Source organism: Triticum urartu, chromosome 5A (genome assembly GCF_056163025.1).
Source record: "Triticum urartu cultivar PI428250 chromosome 5A, HENAU_Tu73, whole genome shotgun sequence".
NCBI lineage: Eukaryota > Viridiplantae > Streptophyta > Magnoliopsida > Poales > Poaceae > Triticum > Triticum urartu.
This window is the reverse complement of record NC_141877.1, coordinates 266,658,632-266,682,537: the sequence shown is the minus strand read 5'-3', so window position 1 is coordinate 266,682,537 and position 23,906 is coordinate 266,658,632. Positions and strand designations below refer to the sequence as shown.

General features: G+C 45.0%; 2 pseudogenes; one reads left to right on the top strand and one right to left on the bottom strand.

Annotated features, from left to right (window-relative positions):
• Positions 1–330: 330 nt before the first annotated feature.
• LOC147971005 (UDP-arabinopyranose mutase 1-like) lies at positions 331–1,168 on the bottom strand (annotated as a pseudogene).
• Positions 1,169–1,180: 12 nt separating this feature from the next.
• On the top strand, positions 1,181–19,233 carry LOC147971004 (uncharacterized; annotated as a pseudogene).
• Positions 19,234–23,906: the final 4,673 nt, after the last annotated feature.

Below are 23,906 nucleotides of genomic sequence, written 5' to 3'. Positions count from 1 at the left end.
TTCACATGGGGAAATTAGGAAGAAGATGCTAAGAACTCTGGTGCTGCTGTAGTTGACCTACTAGTAGCGTACGAATTGAACTTCAGTTAAGCTGCTTTTTGCTACCGAGGAGACGACGCGGCTGCCGGTGATGCACTGCTTGAGTGGCGTACCATCGTTTTGCCGCTCTATCCAGCCGCAATTCTTGTCAGTTGTTGTGAAATTTCAAAATACATACATGTAGTAATATATGAACTTTTGGGGAAATAATAAATGAACTTCTAAAATACATTTTTGTTTTCTCACATAAACAAAATAAGAAACAACATGGTTTTCTCACATACAGGCAGCTAATGTTTTGTAGTACACAACAGCCTGAACCTGAATACCTGATGCACGCATTGAACCTACGAACTGAAGAAACCGGTATACGCCGCCTCACCGCCTGCTCAGTATGCTAATGCAAAAAAGGTTCTCTCCCTCGATCTCGATCTACTTCCCCTTGAGCTTGCCGTTGGCGTCGGCCTCCTTGGAGTCCTTGGAGTTGAGCATGTCCCGGGCCTCGATCCAGATGACCATGTCGTCGGCGAGCTTGATGAAGTAGGGGTCGATCTTGCCGAGCTTCTCCTTGACCTGCTGCGAGAGCGAGATGTAGCACTTCTGCACGGTGTCGCATTCCTTGTCAGCTTCGCGACCTAGAAGAAGGGGATGATGTCCTCCTGCCAGAAGATGCCCTTGTACTCCTTCAGGTTCACGAACGGGTTGCTGGCCTTGTTGTGCCAGATGTAGGGCAGCCCCGTCTTGACTCCTAGCCCAAGGTGGTCGCAGATCACCTGCACACATACACAAATTATTCAGTAAAAGTTCAGTACAGCTGGACCAAACTCAAAGACGATGTGTGTGTTTAGTTTAGTTATAGTTACCTTGACGCACCAGTCGTCCACATGTCGTCGTAGCATCCGATGGGCTGGCCGTTTCCCATGAGGCCGAAGTATATGGGCGGGACGATGAGCTCGCGGTCGAAGGCCAGGTTCATGCCGCACGTGGAGGAGGAATAGGAGGGCGCGCCGGAGTAGAGGGCAGGCTGCACCGAAGGGGAGGGAAGGTCGAGGTGGTGTAGAGGGAAGTTCGCGCCGGACGGGAGGGAAGGGCGCGCCGCACTGCACCACCGGGCGATGGACGGTGACATCGCGGCGGCCGGATGGGGGCGGCGGACGAATCTCGCGGTTGGGGCGGCGGCTGGATCCTGCGGTGGGGGGCGGCGCCGCAGCCGAATCCAAGGCGTGTGGCGGAGTTGCAGCTGGATCCGGGGGACGGTGGCGGCGGGGTTGTAGGAGGAGACCGGCGGCGGGACCCATGGGCCGGGGGGCGCTCTGGTGGCGGGAGCGCGCTGGGGAAGAAGGGGCGGCCGAACCTGGCGCGACGCTGGATCGGCTCGTCGGCGGCGGCGGTAGGTGGCCGGAGTTAGGCGCGCCGGCGGGATGTAGGGCGGCGGTGGTGGATCGGGAGAAGTTCATCAGCGGCGGCGCGATGCCGTGAGGAGTGTGCAGATGGGATCGGGAGAGGGTAGTGGAGGGAGTCGTGGGAAGTGGGTGGGGTGGATTTTTTTGTTTGACCGGTCGGGTGGGTTTTCTCAGGAGTTCGAGAATGCCTCTTCGGGCCCTATATAGGGCGCGCCGTGATCCAAATAGTTATTCTAATCCTGGTATTAGAATAGTGCTACTATATATATATATGAGTTTATGTCCTCTACAGCATTCACTTATTGCTATTTCTTCAAGTTGGTTTTCTGCTAAGTGAATGTGATCGGACCCTTCCCCTCTATGCTATACTCAACCCAATTTGTTCACAAACTCTTCATGTGCGTTCTATTTGAAACTCGTTCAAAATCTTCACTGTGTCCTTGTCAGCTGAAGAAATTGTGAACGGAACTTTAAAATCTATCTTATCTAAATTTTCGGCTTTGCCGTTCAAGCCGTTCCGCATCCCATGATACACTTATCCACTCACCCACGATCTAACACGATCTCCACCTCTCACTACGTGGGTGACACATGTCATGCGAATGAGAAGGGTCAGGGGCACGTTCGTCCAATTTCTTCGGGCGAGCAGTTTTTCACCATGGCTATAAATACCCCTCCTTCCCTTCCTCACTTCTTTTACTCCGCTCGACCTCTCTCTCCAGCTCGAGCTTCTCAAACCCTAGCCCCGCCGCTACTTCATCGCCGCCGGTGAGGAAGAGCTTCACTGCCTCGACCTCGTCGCCGACGTACTCACGCCGACTGCGGACATCTTCACTGCGCCGCCGCCGTAGCCGTCTTCCTCCGCCAAGTTAGGGCGTGGAAGATCTGCACAGACGAACTTCACATCTCCTCACTCCAGTTCGTCGTGTTCTTCGTCCAGGGTAAATAAAAGTTACTTTTACTGCCCTCGTTGATTCGAATGATTATCTACAAAATCTTCAAAAGTGTTTTTCTTCATATATTCTCACACTGAACACCTCACAAAGTCATCTGTTCTTGATTCGTTTCTCTAAGCATCATTTTTCTTCAAGATTCCTCAATTGTGTGGATCTTCGATCTATACAACTCTGGAACCTAAGACAAAGAACGCTTAGTGAAAATCTTCAAGACTCATCTGGTCAAATTCCTCAAACTTGTTCTTTTTGAAAAATCTTCTGAGAACGCATATGACCGCTCCAAATTCCTCGCAACTATACTCTGTTCACAGGTACACATGTCAGCTGCTGAATCACTAGGTTCTCATCAACTTAACTCATTTGCAGCGTTCCTTGAAGAAAAGTTGCATACTTCTTCAGAGAATTCAATTGTTCAAATTCCTCAACTGAAGAAAATGGCTGATGGTAGAAGGCCACAGAAGGGAGGAAAGATGCGTGAGGTAAATACAACGTTTGAAATCCCTGATGACATATATGATGGGTACTGCACACCTACTGAGGAAACCAAGAATGAGCGCAAAGTGCACATTCAGAAGATAGAGAGGAGACGGGCAAGAGAATGGAGGGAGTACAGATATGTCACTCCTAAGTACATGAAGAAATTCGCACTCAATCCTCCATGCCCAAGAGCACCACTGGCACCTGGCCAAATTGCTGATCCCACCAGCCTCAAGCGAGGTGAGGACTATCCTGATGAATGGGCCAAGCACCAAGGCAAGTTGGCTAAGCAAGCCAGAGAAGCAGTGAGGAAATTCAATGAAGACTCTGCTGCTGCTGCCTCTGCTGAGGTCCTTGCTGTCAAGCCAAAGAAGGCTATGTCAAAGAAGCCTGCGCACAAGCCAAGTGCTTCCTCAGCAATGCCCTCACGGCCAGAATCATCAAAGCCCTCACGGCCAATTCCTCATGCTGCTCCTGTTCCTCCAAAGTCCTCAGCTCCTCCGCCAAAGCCTTCAGCTGTTCCGACCAAATCCTCAGCACGTGTGCATCTCGCTTCATGCCAAAGGACTGCCAGCATCTCCATTGCCTCAGGTGTCTCAGCTAGTTCCTCAGCTGACCCCTCACTGCTCAAGACAAAGGCCACTGCTGGACGAGGTCCACGCCCAAGTCCTCAAAAGAAGCAAGTCGCTTTCCAAGTGCCGTCTGATGAAGACGAAGCTGGTGATGATGAACTTGCAGAAATCATCAGAGACAGGCAAGTTAGGGCCGCTAGAGCCAAAGGATCATAGGTGCCACTGCTTTTGGATCCCAAGCTGATCCTCGACTACATTGATGATTGGCACAAGGACCCCAACACTCCCTTGCCTGACTTCAAGCTGACTCCTGGCCAAAGTCACATGCTGACCCACTTCATTCAAGAAGAAAAGTGGAAATTTGAGAAGGCCAGGCAGATCAAGAAAGCGCAGTACAAGAAGGAGAAATTTCTGAAGAACAACGTTGTCACTATGACAACTGATGAACTTGTAAAAATCCAATCTGAAATCAAAACCCTCAGCGATGACTTCAAAGCCTACTATGCTGATTGGCAAGGAGCCAAAGTTAGTTTTGTAAAGATAACTGAACAGTCCACTTAAAATGTTGTTGCCCCAACGCAACAGGAAATTTTTCAGGCTGAAGCATCTGCTCAGCCGACTGAAGAACATGCCAGCACCGCTGATGACAATCAGGCTGCTGAAGAAAATGTGAGTTCTAGGGCTGACGACTGCATTCCAGCCACTGAAGAAATTGCCAGGGCACCCACTAGTGGTCCGCCTGAAGAAACTGAAGAACTCAGGGCAATTGCATTAGTTGTGCCTGAAGAAAACCAACCAGATTCCTCAGCTGCTCCTGCACCAACTTCAACTCCAATCTTTCCATCTGCATCAGATGTGAAGAAGACCAAGGCTGCAGAGCGTGCTGCAGTGAAGAAAAGGAAAGCATCAGCTGCTTCAGATTGTTCAGCTCTGAAGAAAATGAAGCCTATGACAAGTTCATTTGCAAATCCGATTGATGCTGTTCCCATCTCAACCAGGCCATCAAAGGACCTTGTTCCTTTTGATGAAGAATATGTGATCCCCAGCGGATCTGATGAAGATACTCCTTGTGCTGCTTCGTCTGAACCGTTGGATGAAGAAATTGAAGTGGATGCGATCCCTTCAACACCTATCATATCCTTGCCTATGCCTCAGTTCACAGCTGAAGAGGCTGGCGTTGAAGAAATGGAAGATGAAGATGTGGACATTGGATGCTCCACACCCATAATCAGTGATGAATTCTGGGAAAGTCAGCATCCAAACTCTCCAATGTTCACCCCTCTATAGCAAATTCCTCAGTCCCCCACACAAACTGTTCACATGGGCTCTGAAGAAACTCATCCCACTGCATCTGTCCATGAGGAAATTCCAGCCACTAGCGCTGAAGAAACTGCTGCTGCTGAACAACCAACTACGCAGACTGCCACTGAGGAGGAACCAGAAATTCCTCAGCCTGAAGAACCTGTGATTGAGATTCCTGAGGTCATGATGCAACTCACTGACACTCCTCTGCCGAAGCCAAAGGTTCAAGGCTGATGATTTCTTCGGCGAGCACGTATTCTTCGAAGATTACAACCCATATGACTCTGCTCGCATTAGGAAGAGGCGTTTCTGGACTGCTAGTCAAGCCAATTTCTATTCCTCAGTGCTGTTCAACAAGGAGAAGATTTTCTACCATGAGCATATTCCTCACGTGGATATGGAATCTCTGCCGTGCTTCGCACCAGTCCTTAGTGTTCTTCACGACGCTGGGCTGCTCAACTTTTGCTCTGACATCTGCGATTGGAATGAAGAACTGATTCTTCAATTCTATGCAACGCTGCACATCACCGGAGATGCTGAAGATGTGAATTCATGGGTGCTGGACTGGATGTCTGAAAACACTCACTACACTGCACCAGCTGTAATTGATGAAGGCATTCGTCCATTGGATGGTTAGTTTCGCAAAGCTGCACCTTATTCCACCAATGATGACTCCACCACACATGACTCTTCCAATGCTCTCAAGTCCACTCCTCAAGCCACTGCTCCGCGCGTGATGACAGACCGTGAACTTCTGCTTAGTCTTCACCAGAAGGTGGATCAAAATCACAAATGGGTTAAGCGTCAGTTTGGTTCACTTCTTCACAACATGACTGCCACACACAATGCAGTGAAGAAAAACCACTACTACCTCCATCAAGTCTTCGGTCGCACCTGGGCAATCCTATCACATCTGTATGGTGAAGAAGATCTGAAGAACATGGGTCTTAATGAAGATTTTGACTGGTCTGCACCTCCACCGAAGAAATTCAAGAAGGTCAAGGTTCCTTCTCTGGTGGCCAGCTCATATTCTTCATCGCGCGACACTGATGAACATGAAGATTTGGACGACACTGCAGCAGACCCTACATCAACCAACGACCCCAACAACACTGGCGCTCCTTCATCAACATGATTATCTTCAGGGGCGTTAGTCCTCATTTTCGATCCTTTTGGTCATTCGATGACAAAGGGGGAGAAATATGAGTTAGTCTTCAAGCGGGTCTACTATATGGGCGTTTCTTTGCTAAGTTACAACTCTCGTTCTTCTGAAACTTTATTGGATCGAGTTGTAATCTTAAACCCGATGGTGCTCTGATACTTTTGATGCACTGTGCACTGATACTCTTGATGCACTATTCTGCATGCTTATTCCTCGTTAATATTATTGCACACATGCTGAATTTCATCAGGCACCATATTTCATCATGCATTTCAAATTCTTCATATTATATGTTAAATGCGTGTATGAATTACAAGATATAGGGGGAGATCTCCATGATTCAACTCTTCAAGTGTGCATTGCTTCAAAAGCAAATTCCTCACTATGCACATCTTCAGGGGGAGTTCTTCTATATCTTGCAATCAAATTCCTCAATATCAGTATTTACACTTCATATGTCTATCCCCGTTGAAAACTTAACCTATATTGTCATCAATCACCAAAAAGGGGGAGATTGTAAGTGCATCTAGTGCCCCTTAGTGATTTTGGTGTATTGAAGACTTATAGGTTAAGGGACTAATGCGTGTGTGAGTGTACACAGGTCTATAAGTCTATGAGGAGTTTGACATTTACAGGAAAAGTCGACCCCTAAAAATGAATATCTTCGACTGAAGATTTTGGTATTTCTGAAGACTTTCATGAAGAGTTTAAAAGTGAATAAATTGGTGTGTCCGTGAAGACTTGATATTCATGCGAGAAAATATGAAGCTTGAAGACTTTCGTGATCATAGTTTTGTTTTTCTCTTTCTTGAGTCATAGGAAACACCGTACTGTTAAAGGGGGTCGAGGAAATACTAAGAAAAAATTTCCATGTGATGCTCAACTCAAAATCCTACACCTACCAATCCCTTCGAGTGAAGTCATTGGAAATCTCATACAGTTCAGTCAATTTCTTCAGTGACAGAGACGAAGTTCTTCTGGTCTCTGAGGAATTTGTCCTGACTGAGGAGTTAGGAATTCGCCAGTGCGGATTGCCTACACAGTGAGGAACATGATAGCCCTGAGGATTTTTCTACTCAAAATTCCGACCATTGCTGTGCTATGCGCCAGCTGTTCCAAAATATCTATCCACCTAACGGTCATATCATTGAAGGGCATTTATGTCTTATCACGTCGGGCTGCTCCCTAGGCTATAAATAGCCGCCCCCTACAACCACTAGCTGGTTGGCTGCTCCGAGAGAAACTGACACTTGTCATTTGAGAGCAACCCATCCTCCGAGGACTTTGGGCGAAAATCATCAAGTGAGGAAAAACCAAAAACCCCAAACCCAAACACCTACAAACCCCAAGTGATTGAGCATCACTGAAGAGATTGATCCTGAGTGGATCCGACGCTTGTTACCTTTGAAGACTGTGCTTCTTCCAGACGGTTGGGCGTCATGGTCTAGAGCATCCAAGAGGAATTGTGGATCGCCGAGTGACCAAGTTTGTGAAGGTTTGGAAGTCGCCTGAAGACTTACCATGAATGATTGGACGAGGTCTGTGTGACCTTAGTTCAAGGAGAATACAATGAGGACTGGGTGTCTTGGACTAAGTGTCCTTGATTGGGTGTCCGGGACTGTGTGTCCTCGAGTTTAAATACTCAGCCGCTCCAACCAGACGTACAACTGAGACAGCAGTTGGAACTGGTCTACCAAATCATTGTCTTCACCGAGCTTACTGGTTCTATTTCCTCAACTCTTTCATTTCCTCATAACTGTGTTGTGTGTTTGTTAATATCTGTGTTTGAAGACCTTGCCTGAAGACTTTCTCAATTTCCTTAGTTCAATTTCTTCAGTCTGTTTGTCTTCATCCTGTGTTATCCTGTGATTACGCTTCCTGTACTCTATGCCTGTCTTCATTTCATCATGATGACTATGCTTGTATTCCGTTATGTTTACTTTTGAGTACTTATTCCGCTGCTAGTAGTTCTTCGCTAAGGAATTTCCTCACCGGCAAATTCCTCAGTGAAGAATTTCGTAAAAATCGCCTATTCACCCCCCTCTAGTCGATATAACGCACTTTCAAATGGTAACAAAAGAGTAGTGCAAACAAAAGTAAATATTTTTGGTATTTTGTAGTGATTGTAACAGTAGCAACGGAAAAGTAAATAAGCGAGAAACAGTATATGGAAAACTCGTAGGCACCGGATCAGTGATGGATAATTATGCCGGATGCGGTTCATCATGTAACAGTCATAACATAAGGTGACACAGAACTAGCTCCAATTCGTCAATGTAATGTAGGCATGTATTCCGTATATAGTCATACGTGCTTATGGAAAAGAACTTGCATGACATCTTTTGTCCTACCCTCCCGTGGCAGCGGGGTCCTATTGGAAACTAAGGGATATTAAGGCCTCCTTTTAATAGAGAACCGGAACAAAGCATTAGCACATAGTGAATACATGAACTCCTCAAACTATGGTCATCACCGGGAGTGCTCCCGATTATTGTCACTTCGGGGTTGCCGGATCATAACACATAGTAGGTGAATATAGACTTGCAAGATAGGATCAAGAACTCACATATATTCATGAAAACATAATAGGTTCAGATATGAAATCATGGCACTCGGGCCCTAGTGACAAGCATTAAGCATAGCAAAGTCATAGCAACATCAATCTCAGAACATAGTGGATACTAGGGATGAAACCCTAACAAAACTATACCACTGAAGCCTACATCCCACTACCTCTGGGTTCCCCCTTCCTATGAACCTTGAGTCAATAGGTAGGGTCAACTATACCAAAGTGGAAGGGCCACTATCTAAGCTATTAGTGGGCTGGTTTGAACTATTGATTTACTGAATCGAGTGAAGCTGTGTTGCGTAACATATAGGTCGCCAAGGCCTAGAAGTACAAGTGGTCGCCCTAACGGTCACTCTCAAACTCACTACTTGAGTGACGAAAGTCACTTAGCTTCTTTAATAGGGCTTGCCAAAGAACCCCTCCGGGGCCCCGGGAAGAGGAAGAAGGAGATAGAGCAAAGGTCTCCTCTTTCTGTCCGCTCTTCCCGGCATGTAGAGATCCGATTGGGCATATAGTTTAATTGGTTGAAACGTACCGCTCATAACGGTGATATTGTAGGTTCAAGCCCTACTAAGCCCATCTGACCTGCTTAATCAATGACTCCAGTAGTCACCTGAACCACTCTCTCGGATAGCCCACAACCTCTCTTCTGGATGCGAAAGAAGATTCGATCAACGTACAAGGTTTGCCTTCTTGTGAGAAGGAGGGTTCTGAATTGTGTTCTCAGTGCAAAGGGAGTCTTTGAGAAGGTTCCGTTTTTCTGAAGAGAGAGAAGATCAGTAGAGCAGTCCGGCAGCTGTTCGGGGGTCAGCTTTGGGATTTGCCTGATCGACCCCTACCAGTGTATTAATCTACAAAAATGAAGATTGACATTCGTCAATTTACCGGATCTATCCTCTTCTACTAACTTTACAAAATGGAAGGGAAAATGTGAAGACCAAAGATGTCAACTACTAAGCATAGTCAATTGCAAATCGGCCGGTTGGTTTGCTTCTCTCCAAGTATGGGAGATTTTCCAATCTTCGAAAGACGCTCCTACTTTCTTGATCTTATGAAGAAGGGGCTTTCCTTAGCTGCGGACTTTGGGATCTTGAGAGTAGACCATGTCTTACGTTAGGATATTTATTGCATGATAAATATCATCCAACCCATCATCGTCCAGCAAGCCTACGATGGAATTACTCATGCACGGCAGTGAGCATCATGAAATTGGTGATGGAGGATGGTTGATGATGACGACGACGACGAATCCCCCTCTCCGGAGCCCCGAACGGACTTCAGATCAGCCCTCCCGAGAGGTTTTAGGGCTTGGCGGCGGCTCCGTATCGTAAAACGCGATGATTTCTTCTCTTTGATTTTTTTCTCTCTGAAAGCAAATATATAGAGTTGGAGTTGGCGTCGGAGGGCATCCAGGGGGCCCACGAGATAGGGGGCGCGCCCCAGGGGGGGGGGCACCCCCCACCCTCATGAGAAGGGTGTGGCCCCCCTGGTCTTCATCTTTGGCGAGGATTTTTTTATTATTTTTTCTAAGATGTTCCGTGGAGTTTCAGGTCATTCCGAGAATATTTGTTTTCTGCACATAAAACAACACTATGGCAATTCAGCTGAAAACAACGTCAGTCCGGGTTAGTTCCATTCAAATCATACAAGTTAGAGTCCAAAACAAGGGCAAAAGTGTTTGGAAAAGTAGATACGACGGAGACGTATCATGTCCATAGCCGGGGACACGGCTAACCATGATTAGTTTGTACACTCTGCAAAGGTTTGCGCACTTTTCCCCACAAGACTCGATCACCTCCGTTGGATTTCTCGCACTACATGGTGTTTGAGAAACGGATGACCGAGACACAGTCTTTCAGAAACATTAACTCTCTACTCCGGGCAGACCATACCAAACCTACAACCCACTACCTGCTGATCCACCTCTTCAAGAGCTTCACGTAACTTACTCAACTACGATAGAGCCCATAATAGCTTGTGGCTGCACACGGAAGTTTCTAGCATGAATAATCTCAGTTCCCTTTGAGCCTGGGTGGCGGTCCATAGGAAGATCACACAGGTACTCCGGGATTTCCAAAAATACAGGCAACACTGGGTACTCCAGGTGCCTCAATCCACCCAGATGTGTATTTAAGTTGCCACCTTAAGTTGAACCATTAATTATCAATCTCACACCTGTCATGGATTTCACTCACCCAAACCTCGTCTACGAGCATAGCATAGCAATATAAGCAATATGTAGAAGTAACTCCCAAGGGTTTGAATGTAATAGGGTAATAGGTTCTACCTCATCAACTACTTCCCAACCCACATGTTAATGACATCCTAACCATGCAATGTTTGTGGATTGGAACTAATGCATAAAAACTGGGTGATAAAGGGGTATGATCAAAGTTTTACTTGCCTTGCTGACGATCCGCGTAACCTAGAGACTCCAAATAACACGCTTCACACTCCGGGAATTCTATCGCAAACAAATAATAGCATACATAAGCAATCAAGCAAAGAAGCACGGGTAAAACTCAAATAAGAAGATCTAACCAGAAAGTTCAACTTAAGAACTCCGGTTTGCAAAAAGAATCAAATCGAACGGAGCAACGAAACTCAAACGGCGAAAGAAACAAGATCCATTTACTAATTTGGACCTAGGTCAAATTTTACAGTAGCAAAAACTTGTGCAAGTTGGTTAAGCGGAAAGAGGGTCTCAAGACGAAGATCTAGGCGCTTGAATCGCCTGATTCCGACTAATGAGCGAAAAGATAAACTAGAATGGAAATCAGATCAGAAATTGCGATCAGAAATAACCGCAGAAAAAATCTGATAAAAGAAAACTAACGAACATGCTAACAAACGAGCGTTCTTATCTGTAACTAATGGGCGAAAACCGTTCGTTAAAATGAACGTACGGACGAACGTCCGCTAAAAAGAAAAACCAGGAAAAACCGGCGAACCTAAAAAAAGAGTTAGGGTTTTCTTAAAAAAACCAGATCGGTTTTCTTTTAAAAAAATGGCGGCTACCTCGTCGGTCTGGCGAGGCACGATGGCGACGGCGAGGCGAGGCGCGGCAGCGGGTGAGGCGGAGGCGGCGGCACGGCGCGGCAGCGGCGCGGGCGCGGCAGGCGGCGGCGGCGCGAGCAAGCAGTGGCGGCGCGGGCAAGCAGCGGCGGCGCGGCGGCTTGGGCTGGGGGGCGAGGCGGCGGTGGTGGGTGGTGGTGGCGGCGGGGTGGGGGGCATATATAAAGGGGAGAGGGGGGTGCCTTGGGGAGGGGGCAAGGGGCGGCGGGGGGGGGCATATATAAAGGGGAGAGGGGGGTGCCTTGGGGAGGGGGCAAGGGGCGGCGGGGATGGAGTCCAGCTCGGACTCCTCCGAGTCGGGGCGGCGGGGACGCGGCCGGTCTCCTGGAAGGAGACGGCGCGCGGGAGAGGCGGGCCAGCGGCTGGGCTTCGGCCCAGTTAGCCTGCGCACTTTTTTTAAATAAATTTCACCGAAACTAAAAATAATCCTAGAAAATAAAATAAAAATCTAAAAATGCCAAAAGTAATTTTCACCGTCTAAATGAAATATTTAGAACGGGATGAACATTTTCTTGGCCCTAAAATGCAATTTTGAAAACGTGCATTTTTTTCTAATGCAAACAAAATTGCAAATAAAATCCAAATAAAACAAACATTTGATTTTAAATATTTTTCCTCCTATATTTCAATTATTTTGGAGAAGTCATATTATCTCCTCTCATATATTTTTATTATGAAATACTTTCGGAGAGAAAAATAATTAAAACCAAAAATCCTCGTTTCAAAATTTGATAAAATCAAATTTGCAAACCGGGGAAATCCCCAACTCTCTCCAAGGGTCCTTGAGTTGCTTAGGATTTCGAGGATCGCGAGACGAAATGCAATAAAATATGATATGCAAGAATGATCTATGTATAACATATCAAATTGAAAATTTGGGATGTTACACATGGAGATAGTGGACATCTCCGACGAGCATTAGGGTAGTATAGGTTATTTGATCCACATAATACATGGATTTCCTCGTTTGCATGCTTTTTTATGGATCTAAGGTTTGTAGTATAAGGTACCCAGATGCATAAGAGCAAATTTGAGGTGTGATCCGTCATTGTCTTTGGATGCGTCCGGACGCGTCCGTGGATGTTTGAGGGGTCTGATTTGCTGTCTACGACTGTAAATGCTCTAAGGGCATCTTCAAAGCTGACCCCAAACCGTGGGCAAGCGTCTGCACTGAACTATATGTTCATGAATTGGTCCGTTGACCAGTCCGGACATCCGTTTCCTGCAAACCAGAAGCAAATTAGGGGAGCTTTGCGGGAGTCCGGACACCCACCCACGTAGGACACTCCGGCTCACCCAATACCTCACCTAAAACCCGGTCGTACCCCGCGTCTTCATCTTTTTCTCTTTCTCTGCATTCGCTTTCTCTCTTGGCGACGTCAACCCCCTACCGGAACTCCGTGACACCCACATTGCTCGTCCTCCGCTGTCGGCCCGCACCTCTCGCCCGTTCGCCACCGTGTAGGTAACATCCGCCCCTGTGGTAGTCACCACACATGACAAGTGTTCGGTGAAATGCTCGTGCTAATTTTTTTGTCTATTCTTTGAAGCAATGGATTCGTATATGGAGTATTTGTACAAGCACTACGTTAAGTCGTTCAGTGACTTGTCCCATGAGGAGGATTACATAGATGAAAAGGCGATGACGTAGGCGATTCTTGCTGAATCGGAGTAAGTAGAAGAGCATGTTCTCAATTTCAAGGTATCGATCTAGGGATCATCGAGTGCTCAAAGGGAATAGGGCATGTGGCCATTTGACATTGATGTACGACTACTTTGCCCCCGATGCCCTATTCGCTGACATTTTTTGCGAGTGATTTATAACATGAAAAAATGTCTTCGATCGCCTCTACCATGGGATCATGTCCTTCGATGACTACTTCATATTGAAGAAGGATGTCGTTGGAAGGGTTTGATTATCTAGTTATCATGAGTGCACAGCCGCATTGCGGATGCTTGCATATGCCACGATCGTGGATTCATAAGACAGATACCTCTTGATGAGCGAGAGCACATGCAGAGACGCCTTGGTCAGATTTGCTTCTGTCGTGGTCTCGGTGTTTGGACCTCAGTACTTGAGAGAACCAACTGTCGTAGACACCGAGAGGCTCTTGGCAATCTTTGAAGCAAGAGTAGCCAGGTTTTCTCGGACCACTTGATTGCACGCACTGGAGTTGGAAGAACTATCGAAATGCTCTACAAGAGCAATATCAAGCCCATGTTAAGAAGCCCACTATTATTCTTAAAGCAGTTGCATCACATGATCTTTGGTTATGACACGCTTTCTTTGGCATGCCCGGGTCCCACAATGACATCAACGTGTTGAATTGGTCTCCATTGTTTGCTCGGCTGACTAAAGGGAAAGCTCTTCTGTGCAACTACATTGTCAATGGCATGAATACAACATGGCTACTATATGGTTGACGGTATCTATCCTTCAAGGGCTACCTTTGTCAATACCATTTCTGAGCTACTTGGTCAAAAAAGGTCACACTTTTCCCAATGACAAGAAGCAGATAAAGAGGATGTGGAGAGGGCATTTGGAGTGCTCTAACACCGTTTTGTTGTTTTTGTGGACCTACTAAACAATGGGAACCGGAAACCTTGTGGAAGGTGATGACATGTTGTGATCATGCACAACATGATCATGGAGGATGAGGGGTGACAAGGAGGGACCCATGACAGGTCTCCAATGTATCTATATTTTTTTATTGTTCCATGCTATTATATTATCCATCTTGGATGTTTTATATGCATTATTATGCTATTTTATGTCATTTTTGGGGACTAACTTATTAACCTAGTGCCTAGTGCCAGTTGTTGTTTTTCCTTGTTTTTGTCTTCTACAGAAAATCAATACCAAATGGAGTCCAAACGGAACGAAACTTTTTGACGTTTTTTCTTGGACAAGACACCCATGAAGCCTCAGGAGGAGGCCAGAAGAGCCACGGGGTGGCCACAAGCCTGGAGGTTGCGCCCTAGGGGGCGCCTCTAGGGCTTGTGGGCCCCCGTGACTCCCCTAACCCTAAACTCAGCTCTATAAATACCCAAATATTCCCTGAAGACCAGAGGGCACACCAAAAATACTTTTCCACTACCGCAAGTTTCTGTCCTCGTGAGATCCCATCTTGGGGCCTTTTTCGGTACTCTGTCGTAGGGGGGTTCGATCACAGAGGGCCTCTACATCAACCTTGTTACCCTTCCGATGATGTGTGAGTAGTTTACCACAGACCTATGGGTCCATAGCCAGTAGCTAGATGGCTTCTTCTCTCTCTTTGATCTTCAATACAATGTTCTCCTTGATATTCTTGGAGATCTATTCGATGTAATCTTCTTTTGCGGTGTGTTTGTTGAGATCCAATGAATTGTGAATTTATGATCAGATTATCTATGAATATTATTTGAGTCTTCTCTGAACTCTTTTATGCATGATTAATATAGCTTTGTATTTCTTACTGATATATTGATTTGGTCTGGCCAACTAGATTGTTTTTTCTTGCAATGGGAGTGGTGCTTTGTGATCGGTTCAATCTTGCGGTGTCCTCACCCAGTGATAGAAGGGGTAGCGAGAAACGTATTTGTATTGTTGCCATTAAGGACAAAAAGGTGGGGTTTATTTCATATTGATTGGATCTATCCCTCTACATCATGTCATCTTGCTTAAGGCGTTACTCCGTTCTTGTTAACTTAATACACTAGATGCATGCTGGATAGCGGTCGATGTGTGGAGTAATAGTAGTAGATGTAGAATCGTTTCAGTCTACTTGTCACAGACGTGATGCCTATATTCATGATCATTGCCTTAGATATCGTCATGATTATTCGCTTTTCTATCAAATGCTCAATAGTAATTTGTTCACCCACCGTATGTGTTCTTTGAAGAGAGAAGCCTCTAGTGAAAACTATGGCCCCGGGGTCTATTCTCATCATATTATTTTCATATTTATAAAACGAAAAAACCCAAAATACCTTACTGCAATTTATTTACCTTTACTTTATTTTGCACTTTTATTTATCTTGTATACCTATCTCTATCAGATCTCATCCTTGCAAGTAACCATGAAGGGATTGACAACCCTTTTATCGTGTTGGGTGCAAGTATTTGTTTGTTGTGCAGGTGCTATCATTGGAGACTTGTGTGTTCCTCCTATTGATTGATACCTTGGTTCTTAACTGAGGGAAATACTTGTCTCTACTTTGCTGCATCACCCTTTCCTCTTCAAGGGAAAAACCAACGCAAGCTCAAGAAGTAGCAACCCACATGTTCTCAAACTTAAAAATTGCTACAACTCTTAAATTTGAGAACATGGGTGGTCCTATCTAACTTCCATATTAGAACCCGACAATGTTTAATAAGTTTGTTCAAATGCATCAGCATATTCGACATCGAGCAACTCAAGGAAATTTTTGTTGAGCACTTGTGGGTGGTTAAATGGGACATATAGAACATGTGCTAGTTGATTTAAAGCTTGAACTATGCTAATTTGAAAACTCTATTTGGTTGTACTAATGTTGAAATTAGAACTATGATTTGATATGCAGTTATTTTGAGCTTGCAAACTAAAGAAGAGGTGGAAGTTTTGCGGCTACTTTGGATGGTCGGCTCCCGTATCAATGTCCGTGGACTGATCCTCACTAGTCCACGGACGGATATAGCGTTGATGACCCACAAGTATAGGGGATCGCAACAATCTTTGATACATCTCCAACATATCTATAATTTTTTATTGTTCCATGCTATTATATTATCATTCTTGGATGTTTTGCCTTCATTTTATAGCAACTTTATATCATTTTATGGGACTAACCTATTGACATAGTGCCTAGTGCCAGTTGTTGTTTTTTTGCTTGTTTTTTACTTTGCAGAATATCAGTACCAAAATGAAGTCCAAATGCCATGAAATTTTTTGGAGATTTTTTGGACCAGAAGGAAACTTGGGAGCCAAGGAAGCACCTGGGGGAGGCCCATGGGGCCCACCACCCACCAGGGCGCCAGAGGCCCCTGGCGCGCCCTTATGGGTGGTGGGGCCCATGGAGGTCTCTTCCACCGCCTCTCAGCTCTATAAATACTCAGATATTCCAGAAACCCTAGGGGAGCGATCGAAACACAAGTCCAGCCGTCGCAAGTTCCAGAACCATGAGATCCAATCTAGAGCCCTATTTTGGCACTCTGCCGGAGGGCAACACGATCACAGAGGGGTTCATCATCATCATTGGTGCTCCTCCGATGATACGGGTCCGTAGGCAGTATCTAGATGGCTCATTCTCTCTTTTTGATTCTCAATACAATGTTCTCCTCAATGTTCTTGGAGATCTATTTGATGTAATGAATTTTTGCGGTGTGTTTGTTGGGATCCGATGAAGTGCGAGTTTATGATCAGGTCTATCTATGAATATTATTTGAGTTTCTTTGATCTCTTATATGCATGGTTGTTATAGCCTCGTATTTCTTCTCCGAAACTTTGGCTTGGTTTGGCCAACTAGATTGATTTTTCTTGCAATGGGAAGAGGTGCTTTGTGATGGGTTCGATCTTGTGGTGTGCTCACCCAGTGACAGAATGGGTAGCGAGGCACGCGTGTATCGTTGCTATTAAGGATAAAAAGATGGGTCTAATTCCTACATGAATAGATCTTGTCTACATCATGTCATCGTTCTGTTTTGGTAAAATATTATCTGCTTAGTAGAATTTTTATCATGTTAAACTCTACTTTTTTGGTCATTTGTGCATGTTATAAGTTAATGCGTTCGGACTTGATGGACACAATGCACATGAGATAAGCAATGACGAGAACCTGGATGGTAACACCATAGGTAATAAATTGGTGGGCACAATGCACACGAGATGAGCGATGGCGAGAGTGCGCATGTATAATCTCATGTATATTCTGTTTGCTTTTTTGTTTGTAAGGTATTGGTGGAGATGACAATGTGGGTAACATTGGCTACTGAGGCAAGGGATACAACCCCAATTTTGCTCATGCTGACGAGTACCGTCCTAGGCAAGAGGTTGTACAAACCCAAAAACCACCACTCGATTTGAGTAAGCACAACAACAACATATTTCTGTTTCGGTAATATTCAGTATAGTTAGCGTTGCTTCACTAATTTTTGTTCAAATGCATTTAGATGTTTTGGCGAATAAAAAGACAAGAAGACACTACTGTACCAAACACAAGCGTCATATATACGCAATGATCCTCGCACATAATGGCGTGGGTAATAGATTGAAGCGTGGGGTTTCTAAAGAGGTTGCGAATATTTGTAAATGTCCTAGGAGGGTAGTGCAAAGGGTATGTAAGGAGGCTAAAAAAGGTGGCAGTATTACTGCGGTGAAAAACAATAAAAAACTAAACTCGAGAAGGAAGAATATTGAGTTGAACATAGATGCATGGGAAGCCATCCCACCTGGAGAGAGAAAAACTTTAGAACAAGTTGCTGGACATTTCAACATGTCAAGAACCACTGTTTGGTGAAGGTGAGAGTTGTACTTTGATATTCTTGTAAATATTGATCATAAGAATTTACATGAAACATTGCTGTTATTTTTGTAGGTTGAAGGAGAAGCAAATTAGATGAGTAACTAGAGAACTGAATCTTGCTTTGACCGATGCAAACAATAGGGCTCGTGTGGAGTATTGCCTAAGGCATCTTGAGCCATGTAGCATGCGAGACGATCCCACCTTTAGGGCTGATATGGATGTGGTTCATATCGATGAGAAATGGTTCTATCGCACGTGGAAGACCTAGAATATGTATTTGATTTATAGATAGGAGGCACCACACTGCGAATGTAAACACAAAAATCACATTCAAAAAATCATGTTCTTGTCGGCAATGGCTAGACCAAGGTATGATGCTCAAGGCAAACTGTGTTTTTGATGGAAAGATTGGTGTTTGGGCTTATACAGAGTGGGTTCAAGCTAAGAAGAGAAGTCAAAATAGGTTGGTACTTGTTCATGTTACTAATTTCACCTAAGTTCGTTCATGCTCATTTGTATTAATTTTATATATTTCTATCTCCATAGGTTGAGGGGGGCATGGGAGCTGAAGCCTGCCGATAGCATGGATAGGGACAAAAGTCGGGAGTACTTAGTGAAATATGTACTCCCGGCTATAAAGGAAAAGTGGCCCGAGAGCGATAGATGGAACACCATCTACGTACAATAGGACAGCGCTAAGGCTCACATTTTGCCAGATGATCCAATTTTTATGCAGGAAGCAGCTAGGGGTGGTTGGGATATTAAGATGATATATCAACCACCTAATTCACCTGACCTGAACATATTAGATCTTGGATGGTTTGCCTCCATTCAAGCAATGTTCCATAAGAAGATGCCGAGGACCCACGCTGAGATTGTCCAAAAGGTTTAGCACATCTTCCTTACAAATAGATGCATAATTTGGTTTCCTAATGGTCTATGTACTGATTTGAGTACAAGTATATTGTGTGCAATAGGTTAATGAATCCCTTGTTGAGTACCCCATCTAAAGCTCAATAGGATCTGGTTGAGTCATCAAGCGTGCATGAGGGAGATCATCAAGCACAAGGGGTCTATCCACTATGCGGTTCCTCACTTGAAGAAACAATCATTAGAGAGGCAAAATGATCTTCCGGTTCGTTTGAATATTGACAAAGAGTATGTTGAGGCTGCAATTGACTATTTGAACTCAGCTTGAATTGTAATGGTGAAATTAACTTGATGTAGATTTGAGAAGCCTCCCGATTAAGTTTGATGTAATTTGAGGACTTGTATGAACTTGAATCACTTAACTTGCTTCTTTGCGCAATAGACTTACTTCATGGTATTGCAACAAAAAAATATACGTACATATGCTCAAAACATGAAACATTTTATAGATGATCCAGTTGAACTCAACTTGAATTTTCCACCCAAAATAAATTTTACATTGATGCTCACTTCGAATTCAACTTATATAAGAGTAGACGATCCACTTAAACTTAAACTTACATAGATTATCCATTGAACTCAAACTTTCCTCAATGCAAACCCCTGTTCAAGAATTCATCCGATTAACCAGTTAACTTGCCGATTAATCCCTACTCATAGGGTCACCGAGTAGCCGATAAACCGAAAAATCATCTAATTAATTGATTAAATGGCCGATTAACTTGCCGATTAGCCGATTAATCCCCTACTCGCTAGCCAACCAAGCAGTTACCAGTTAACGATTTCCTCAACAATGATGCAAACTTCGACACAAACTAATTTACCTGGCTATCAGGCACAACTTCGCAATTATCTTCATCATTCAAAAATTCACTAGGGCTGTGACAACATATAATACAAAAGCCTTTTTTGTCCAACGCCACCACCGTCGCACAATCTTTGCACCAAATATTGCGGGGCTGGATGTAGTTGGCACACACGTGGCACGGATACAACTCTTTTGCCACCAGCAGGCTACACCCCATGCAAAGAAAAATTGAACGAACACCATGGACGCCGCACCTGGTGCACACCCATGGATGTATGCATCCCACACACGTTGATTGCTTAAAATCAATCAGTGCGGTGAGCTTGAATCGCTTGGCACGGATGGCTTCGGACTTTGCGGACAACTCGTCGGCGTTTGGACGGCGACTCTCGACGACCTCCTCGCCATCTGATGGGTCTTTGGTTTGGCTATCCACCTCCACCACGACGGCCACTCCTTCCGAATCAGCCATGATCCATTCTGCCACCACCACAACGACTGCACCCTCCTCACATTGAGCCATCGCTTGTGTTCTTTGTGCACAAGATGGACCTTTATATAGATGAACGAGAAGAAGAAGAGCCTGAGAGGAACATGCAGCTTTCCACCCATGGGCCATGTTCCCACTGGCTTTTACACACATGTTCACACCATGCATGCAGATGTTCACACCATGCATGCAGAACTAGCTTTTACACACACACATTCACACCATGCATGCATCAATTACACCCCGACGTGAGCAGTAGGATTCACACGGTCGCATGCATGGAGTACTAGTAGGAGTAATTGCATTGTGCCTTAAATCTTGTCTATTTTGGAAACGCACGTAAATCTAACCGTGCCTTATAAACCATGACGGAGGGAGTAAAAAATTTCTCGTACATTTAAAACACCATCCGTTGCCACTTTACTCCAAATTCATCTTTCACAACTAATAAAAATATCTACAACATCACACACAGTTGTTTTCTAGGAAATGTTTGCGATGACAATATCTGGGTCTATTTAAGTCTCCCTCCTTAAGCTTCACCGGCTCGTCTGCTCCAGTGCCGGCAACCCCCGAATCCACGAACCCCGATCCCCATTCCTGCACCCCCTTCTTGCAAAGATGACACCATGGAAACGCTTCGTGAAGGCCCGTACGATGGACGCCCCCCGAGCGCGGCCTCCTGCGCCGAGAGTGCGGCCACCTACACCGAGAGTGCTGCCGCCTACACCAAGAGTGCTGCCGCATCCGCATTAAGCGCGGATGCTTCCGCCGAGAGGGTGTCTGCGGTAGCTGACAGGGCAGCTGCAGCAGCCGAGACGGCTGCAGTTGCTGCTGCGACGGCGGCTGCAAATGCCAAGAGTGCTCGAGCTGCCGTCCGTGCCGCCGATGTCGCCCTAGACCAGGACCATCCACACCAAGATCAAGGATTCACACGCCAAGATATTCCAGGCCACCTCAGACTCCAGCATGCAACCACTACTACGAGGTAGAGAAGAGTCTTTCCGTCGAGGAATCGGTGGTGGAGTACCAACGCGAGCTCTGGCACAGCCACTACTACGAGTACTACAACCTTGAGGGTGGCGCCGAGGACGAGGACAAGGACGCGGTCGACTTCAGCAGGGGGGACGCGGAGTCCACCAAAGGCAGCATGTCGCCAGGACAAGTCATCGAAGTTTCATCTCACACTGGCGATGCATAGGCCAGCGTGGCGGTGGATTTGTTAAAATTATGCGTACTTAGGCTTTGTTTTTAATGCTGGTCTTTTGTTAGAGCAATGTTTAGGTCAACTGGCTCTGTTTAATTACTAAAATTGCTCGATTCAGTAAGTGTGGTATGTCTGCTGTACGCTCTTTTGTGTGCCCAAATTAGCAAGCGATGTTAAATTATGCAATGACGTACCCGGGGAAATTCCCACCAAAATTTGAATTATCAAACTCAACCCATGCACATAAAGCAGAAGAATCATTTGCGATGCACACAACCAGTCAAAGTGAATGGTCCGGTGGCACCGTGCGCAAAGTTTCCCTCCACATTTCCAAAATTTTGGCCTACCGCCAAAATATCTACCCCCTTCCCACCCCTTTTCTCCCCAACCACAAGTCACATTTCCCTTGTTTCCTCCTTCCTTCCTTCCTAAGCTATAGCCGCTTCCTCGCTCTCGCCGTCTCGCATCCCACCGTCAGGGTCGCCATGGTCTTCTTCAAAGACCTCTCCAGCGGTTCCTCCTCCGGCGACGACTCCTTCACCACTCGGGTATGCATCTCTTCTCTTTCTCGGACTATGACTTGGAATGAAGGATTTTTACCCGGCGGTCGATTTGAGTCATTTCTTCCTCTTGTAGCTCCATAGGAGCATCAGTGGCAACGAATGGAGCGGGGTGGCTGAAGATCTATATGCTCGTTATCACCATCAATCTCCATGCATGAAGCTAGTTGCGTTTGAATCTGTAGACAGTAGGAGGAAGTTTCTGGCATGTGCAGAGAAGGTTAGACCCTCTTTCGCTATTACAAATCATTTGTTAGATGTGATTCAAACACTGTCACGGTCCCAACCCATTCATACCACACCTTCAACCAAACGCATCCTAAGACAATGTCATAGTTTGTGACTAGTATCTTAAATTGTTGCCATCTCATCAGCGGTGCCGCTAGAAATTTATTTGGCACCGCTTCAGCAGTTTGTGCAGTCAACTTTGGTCCACACATCCGAGAAGCCAAGCAGTAAAATACTAAAATCTTTATGGCACAAAGGAACTGGGCATCGGAGCAACTACGTGCTCTAGAATCCGGGTCCCTGATTTTTTTCCGCTGCATCGGCTCGCCAGTGCAGGGCACCGGTGCCAGATGTAGCAACAATTGTCTTTACACCAGTTTTGGCATACATAGTGGACGGCCTTAGTGCTATTAGTTCTATGTTACTAAATTTGTTCATGTACACACATGTTAGTATCAATTTGTTGTCATCCAAACATTGTCGCTATGTTGTTGCAGTTATATTTACCTTCCTCATAAAATGTTCAATTTGTTATTTATTGTACAGGAGTAAGAACTTGTAGCGTTGTTGTAGTTAATTATAGCTTCTGATGTTCCAGAATTTGGTTGTTATCTCAGTAGTAATTAATTCATTTGCACATTGATCTTTTTGAGAAGATATGTCATAATTAACATGTTTCTTTAGTTTTTCAAAATAAGCATTGGTGATTTTCTATGTTGCTATAAACCCATTTCCCCTAAAATTGTTACTGATCTAGTTTTAAATATTATAGGATGAACGGAAGTGTTCTTACTTGGAGTGGGTTGATCAAGAGTGGCCACAGTGTTTGAAGATGTGCCTAGCGAAGCTCTGGAGCATGTATGAGGAAGAGAACACACGTAGGCTTAGAGAAAGTGTTGTCATCGCTGAAGAATATTTGAAGATGCGGGATAAAAAGAGGAAGGTGGAGAATGAGCTCAAAGTTTTTAAATCAGAATTTGCTAAGATGGTGTTGGCGAAGGACGAGGCACTTTCTCAGTTGGCCAGTGCAAAACAGGTTCTTACTGAACTGAAAGCAGAGGTGGATAAGACGAGCCTGGATGATCTCGATTAGGGAATTGAATTTATTGTTCTAATATTGTTCTTATGTAGTTGAACTAGCTATATGTTGTACTGTGCTGTTTTCATGTAGCTATCGTACTGTGATGTTATAATATATTTATGTGCCTGATATGAAATTGGCAAACAACTGTTCGATATGAAATGTGAATTTGCGTAATACTGGAATTATTAATTGTAAACTAATAAACCTGCTAAATGTTTCATGGAACTATGCAAACGGTTCTAGTAGTAAAAGCGCTTGTGATGGATAGCCCAATGTCACACAGTTTTCTTCATCAAATCGTGTGTGATGTAGTTGATAAAAGCAAACAGTTAACCAAGGCAGAGCATGTGTGATAGTTACACCTTTCACACACGAGCCTACACATAAAACTATGTGGGATGTACATACGAATGAAAACGTTTTCCCTGGATTGAATGTGCGGGATGTACATAAGAACGAAAACATATTCCTTGGATTGACTATGTGTGATATACATACGAACGGAAACGTTTTCACTAGATTGACTGTGTGGGGTGTACATAAGAATGGAAACGTATTCCTTGG